The sequence below is a fragment of the Pseudophryne corroboree genome, chromosome 9, assembly GCF_028390025.1.
Source record: "Pseudophryne corroboree isolate aPseCor3 chromosome 9, aPseCor3.hap2, whole genome shotgun sequence".
Taxonomy (NCBI): domain Eukaryota; kingdom Metazoa; phylum Chordata; class Amphibia; order Anura; family Myobatrachidae; genus Pseudophryne; species Pseudophryne corroboree.
This window is the reverse complement of record NC_086452.1, coordinates 473,367,510-473,374,776: the sequence shown is the minus strand read 5'-3', so window position 1 is coordinate 473,374,776 and position 7,267 is coordinate 473,367,510.

Sequence of the window (7,267 nt, the reverse complement as noted above, 5' to 3'; positions counted from 1 at the left end):
CTGCCACTAGCACCCAGAGAGGTACTATACTGCCACCAGCACCCACAGAGAGGTACTATACTGCCACCAGCACCCACAGAGAGGTACTATACTGCCACCAGCACCCACAGAGAGGTACTATACTGCCACCAGCACCCACAGAGAGGTACTATACTGCCACCAGCACCCACAGAGAGGTACTATACTGCCACCAGCACCCACAGAGAGGTACTATACTGCCACCAGCACCCACAGAGAGGTACTATACTGCCACCAGCACCCACAGAGAGGTACTATACTGCCACTAGCACCCAGAGAGGTACTATACTGACACCAGGGGACTGGGAGAGATGCTATACTGTCACTAGCACCCAGAGAGGTACTATACTGCCACTAGCACCCAGAGAGGTACTATACTGCCACCAGCACCCAGAGAGAGGTACTATACTGCCACCACCATTCAGATAGAGGTACTATACTGCCACTAGCACCCAAAGAGGGACTATACTGCCACCAGCATTCAGAGAGAGGTACTATACTGCCACCAGCATTCAGAGAGAGGTACTATACTGCCACCAGCATCCAGAGAGAGGTACTATACTGCCACCAGCACCCACAGAGAGGTACTATACTGCCACCAGCACCCACAGAGAGGTACTATACTGCCACCAGCACCCACAGAGAGGTACTATACTGCCACCAGCACCCACAGAGAGGTACTATACTGCCACCAGCACCCACAGAGAGGTACTATACTGCCACCAGCACCCACAGAGAGGTACTATACTGCCACCAGCACCCACAGAGAGGTACTATACTGCCACCAGCACCCACAGAGAGGTACTATACTGCCACCAGCACCCACAGAGAGGTACTATACTGCCACCAGCACCCACAGAGAGGTACTATACTGCCACCAGCACCCACAGAGAGGTACTATACTGCCACCAGCACCCACAGAGAGGTACTATACTGCCACCAGCACCCACAGAGAGGTACTATACTGCCACCAGCACCCACAGAGAGGTACTATACTGCCACCAGCACCCACAGAGAGGTACTATACTGCCACCAGCACCCACAGAGAGGTACTATACTGCCACCAGCACCCACAGAGAGGTACTATACTGCCACCAGCACCCACAGAGAGGTACTATACTGCCACCAGCACCCACAGAGAGGTACTATACTGCCACCAGCACCCACAGAGAGGTACTATACTGCCACCAGCACCCACAGAGAGGTACTATACTGCCACCAGCACCCACAGAGAGGTACTATACTGCCACCAGCACCCACAGAGAGGTACTATACTGCCACCAGCACCCACAGAGAGGTACTATACTGCCACCAGCACCCACAGAGAGGTACTATACTGCCACCAGCACCCACAGAGAGGTACTATACTGCCACCAGCACCCACAGAGAGGTACTATACTGCCACCAGCACCCACAGAGAGGTACTATACTGCCACCAGCACCCACAGAGAGGTACTATACTGCCACCAGCACCCACAGAGAGGTACTATACTGCCACCAGGGGACAGGGAGAGGTACTATACTGCCACCAGCACCCAGAGAGGTACTATACTGCCACCAGCATCCAGAGAGAGGCACTATACTGCTACCAGCATCCAGAGAGAGGTACTAAACTGCCACCAGCACATAGAGAGGTACTATACTGTCACCAGCACCCAGAGAGAGGTACTATACTGCCACCAGCATCCAGAGAGAGGTACTATACTGCCACCAGCATCCAGAGAGAGGTACTATACTGCCACCAGCATCCAGAGAGAGGTACTATACTGCCACCAGCATCCAGAGAGAGGTACTATACTGCCACCAGCATCCAGAGAGAGGTACTATACTGCCACCAGCATCCAGAGAGAGGTACTATACTGCCACTAGCACCCAGAGAGGTACTATACTGCCACCAGCACCAAGAGAGGTACTATGCTGCCACTAGCACCCAGAGAGGTACTATACTGCCACTAGCACCCAGAAAGGTACTATATTGCCACTAGCACCCAGAGAGGTGCTATACTGCCACTAGCACCCAGAGAGAGGTACTATACTGCCACCAGCACCCACACAGAGAGGTACTATACTGCCACCAGCACCCACACAGAGAGGTACTATACTGCCACCAGCACCCAGAGAGAGGTACTATACTGCCACCAGCACCCAGAGAGAGGTACTATACTGCCACCAGCACCCACACAGAGAGGTACTATACTGCCACCAGCACCCACACAGAGAGGTACTATACTGCCACCAGCACCCACACAGAGAGGTACTATACTGCCACCAGCACCCACAGAGAGAGGTACTATACTGACACCAGGGGACAGGGAGAGGTACTGCACTGCCACTAGCACCCAGAGAGGTATTATACTGCTACCAGCAACCAGAGAGAGGTACTATACTGCCACCAGCACCCACAGAGAGGTACTATACTGCCACCAGCACCCACAGAGAGGTACTATACTGCCACCAGCACCCACAGAGAGGTACTATACTGCCACCAGCACCCACAGAGAGGTACTATACTGCCACCAGCACCCACAGAGAGGTACTATACTGCCACCAGCACCCACAGAGAGGTACTATACTGCCACCAGCACCCACAGAGAGGTACTATACTGCCACCAGCACCCACAGAGAGGTACTATACTGCCACCAGCACCCACAGAGAGGTACTATACTGCCACCAGCACCCACAGAGAGGTACTATACTGCCACCAGCACCCACAGAGAGGTACTATACTGCCACCAGCACCCACAGAGAGGTACTATACTGCCACCAGCACCCACAGAGAGGTACTATACTGCCACCAGCACCCACAGAGAGGTACTATACTGCCACCAGCACCCACAGAGAGGTACTATACTGCCACCAGCACCCACAGAGAGGTACTATACTGCCACCAGCACCCACAGAGAGGTACTATACTGCCACCAGGGGACAGGGAGAGGTACTATACTGCCACCAGCACCCAGAGAGGTACTATACTGCCACCAGCATCCAGAGAGAGGCACTATACTGCTACCAGCATCCAGAGAGAGGTACTATACTGCCACTAGCACCCAGAGAGGTACTAAACTGCCACCAGCACATAGAGAGGTACTATACTGTCACCAGCACCCAGAGAGAGGTACTATACTGCCACCAGCATCCAGAGAGAGGTACTATACTGCCACCAGCATCCAGAGAGAGGTACTATACTGCCACCAGCATCCAGAGAGAGGTACTATACTGCCACCAGCATCCAGAGAGAGGTACTATACTGCCACCAGCATCCAGAGAGGTACTATACTGCCACTTGCACCCAGAGAGGTACTATACTGCCACCAGCACCAAGAGAGGTACTATGCTGCCACTAGCACCCAGAGAGGTACTATACTGCCACTAGCACCCAGAAAGGTACTATATTGCCACTAGCACCCAGAGAGGTGCTATACTGCCACTAGCACCCAGAGAGAGGTACTATACTGCCACCAGCACCCACACAGAGAGGTACTATACTGCCACCAGCACCCACACAGAGAGGTACTATACTGCCACCAGCACCCAGAGAGAGGTACTATACTGCCACCAGCACCCAGAGAGAGGTACTATACTGCCACCAGCACCCACACAGAGAGGTACTATACTGCCACCAGCACCCACACAGAGAGGTACTATACTGCCACCAGCACCCACACAGAGAGGTACTATACTGCCACCAGCACCCACACAGAGAGGTACTATACTGCCACCAGCACCCACAGAGAGAGGTACTATACTGACACCAGGGGACAGGGAGAGGTACTGCACTGCCACTAGCACCCAGAGAGGTATTATACTGCTACCAGCAACCAGAGAGAGGTACTATACTGCCACCAGCACCCAGAGAGGTACTATACTGACACCAGGGGACAGGGAGAGGTACTCCAGTGCCACTAGCACCCAGTGAGGTACTATACTGCCACCAGCAACCAGAGAGAGGTACTATACTGCCACCAGCACCCAGAGAGGTACTATACTGCCACTAGCACGAACAGAGAGGTACTATACTGACACCAGGGGACAGGGAGAAGTACTGCACTGCCACTAGCACCCAGAGAGGTACTATACTGACACTAGCACCCAGAGAGGTAGTATACTGCCACCAGCACCCACAGAGAGGTACTATACTGCCACTAGCACCAACAGAGATGTACTATACTGCCATTAGCATTTAGATAAAGGTACTATACTGCCACTAGCACCCAAAGAGGGACTATACTGCTATACTGCCACCAGCACCCACAGAGAGATACTATACTGCCACCAGCATCCAGAGAGAGAGGTACTATACTGCCACCAGCATCCAGAGAGAGGTACTATACTGCCACCAGCATCCAGAGAGAGGTGCTATACTGCCACCAGCACCCACAGAGAGGTGCTATACTGCCACCAGCACCCACAGAGAGGTGCTATACTGCCACCAGCACCCACAGAGAGGTGCTATACTGCCACCAGCACCCACAGAGAGGTACTATACTGCCACCAGCACCCACAGAGAGGTACTATACTGCCACCAGCACCCACAGAGAGGTACTATACTGCCACCAGCACCCACAGAGAGGTACTATACTGCCACCAGCACCCACAGAGAGGTACTATACTGCCACCAGCACCCAGAGAGATGTACTATACTGCCACCAGCACCCACAGAGAGGTACTATACTGCCACCAGCACCCACAGAGAGGTACTATACTGCCACCAGCACCCACAGAGAGGTACTATACTGCCACCAGCACCCACAGAGAGGTACTATACTGCCACCAGCACCCACAGAGAGGTACTATACTGCCACCAGCACCCACAGAGAGGTACTATACTGCCACCAGCACCCACAGAGAGGTACTATACTGCCACCAGCACCCAGAGAGATGTACGGTACTGCCACCAGCACCCAGAGAGATGTACTATACTGCCACCAGCACCCAGAGAGAGGTACTATACTGCCACCAGCATTCAGATAGAGGTACTATACTGCCACCAGCACCCACAGAGAGGTACTATACTGCCACCAGCACCCACAGAGAGGTACTATACTGCCACCAGCACCCACAGAGAGGTAATATACTGCCACCAGCACCCACAGAGAGGTACTATACTGCCACCAGCACCCACAGAGAGGTACTATACTGCCACCAGCACCCAGAGAGATGTACTATACTGCCCCAGCACCCACAGAGAGGTACTATACTGACACCAGCACCCAGAGATGTATTGTACTGTCACCAGCATCAAGAGAGAGGTACTATACTGCCACCAGCACCCACAGAGAGGTACTATACTGCCACCAGCACCCAGAGCGATGTACTGTACTGCCACCAGCACCCAGAGAGAGGTACTATACTGCCACCAGCACCCAGAGAGAGGTACTATACTGCCACCAGCACCCACAGAGATGTACTGTACTGACACCAGCACCCACAGAGATGTACTGTACTGACACCAGCACCCACAGAGATGTACTGTACTGACACCAGCACCCACAGAGAGATACTATACTGCCACTAGCACCCACAGAGAGATACTATACTGCCACTAGCACCCAGAGAGGGGTACTATACTGCCACCAGCATCCAGAGAGATACTATACTGCCACTAGCACCCAGAGAGATACTATACTGCCACTAGCACCCAGAGAGAGGTACTATACTGACACCAGCACCCAGAGAGATACTATACTGCCACTAGCACCCAGAGAGAGGTACTATACTGACACCAGCACCCAGAGAGAGGTACTATACTGACACCAGCACCCAGAGAGAGGTACTATACTGCCACCGGCACCCAGAAAGATGTACTATACTGCCACCAGCACCCACAGAGAGGTACTATACTGCCACCAGCACCCACAGAGAGGTACTATACTGCCACCAGCTCCCACAGAGAGGTACTATACTGCCACCAGCACCCACAGAGAGGTACTATACTGCCACCAGCACCCACAGAGTGGTACTATACTGCCACCAGCACCCACAGAGAGGTACTATACTGCCACCAGCACCCACAGAGAGGTACTATACTGCCACCAGCACCCACAGAGAGGTACTATACTGCCACCAGCACCCACAGAGAGGTACTATACTGCCACCAGCACCCACAGAGAGGTACTATACTGCCACCAGCACCCACAGAGAGGTACTATACTGCCACCAGCACCCACAGAGAGGTACTATACTGACACCAGCACCCAGAGAGAGGTACTATAATGCCACTAGCACCCAGAGAGGTACTATACTGACACCAGGGGATAGGGAGAGGTACTATACTGCCACCAGGGAGAGGCACTGCACTGACACCAGAGCCCAGATAAGCACTGTACTGCCACCAGGGGACAGAGAGAGGTACTATACTGCCACCTGCACCCATAGAAAGGTACTATACTGACACCAGGGGACAGAGCGAGGCACCACTGACACCAGGAGTCAGAGAGGGGTAGTGTTGGGCCACCGGGGACAGAAGGGTAGGCTAGAGCCACCAAGGATACATAATACACACATGCACACATTTAGACAAGCCTGCATCCTGAGTCATGCTTTCTGCTGTGGAACTACAAGTCCCAGTATGAGCTGTCAGCTGCAGCAGATGTAAAGTCTTTCCTGCTGAGACATGGGGTGAGAGACTGAGGGATCCTGACTGGTTGTGACATCTGTCTATTATATCAGAGGCCAGCAGGGAGCCGGAGAGGTGTAACCGTGTGTGTAGAAAGATACTGACGGATCCTGACTGGTTGTGACATCTGTCTATTATATCAGAGGCCAGCAGGAAGCCGGAGAGGTGTAACCGTGTGTGTAGAAAGAGACTGACGGATCCTGACTGGTTGTGACATCAGTCTATTATATCAGAGGCCAGCAGGGAGCCGGAGAGGTGTAATCGTGTGTGTAGAAAGGGACTGAGGGATCCTGACTGGTTGTGACATCGGTCTATTATATCGGAGGCCAGCAGGGAGCCGGAGAGGTGTAATCGTGTGTAGAAAGATACTGAGGGATCCTGACTGGTTGTGACATCTGTCTATTATATCAGAGGCCAGCAGGGAGCCGGAGAGGTGTAACCGTGTGTGTAGAAAGAGACTGACGGATCCTGACTGGTTGTGACATCTGTCTATTATATCAGAGGCCAGCAGGGAGCCGGAGAGGTGTAATCGTGTGTGTAGAAAGAGACTAAGGGATCCTGACTGGTTGTGACATCTGTCTATTATATCAGAGGCCAGCAGGGAGCCGGAGAGGTGTAATCGTGTGTGTAGA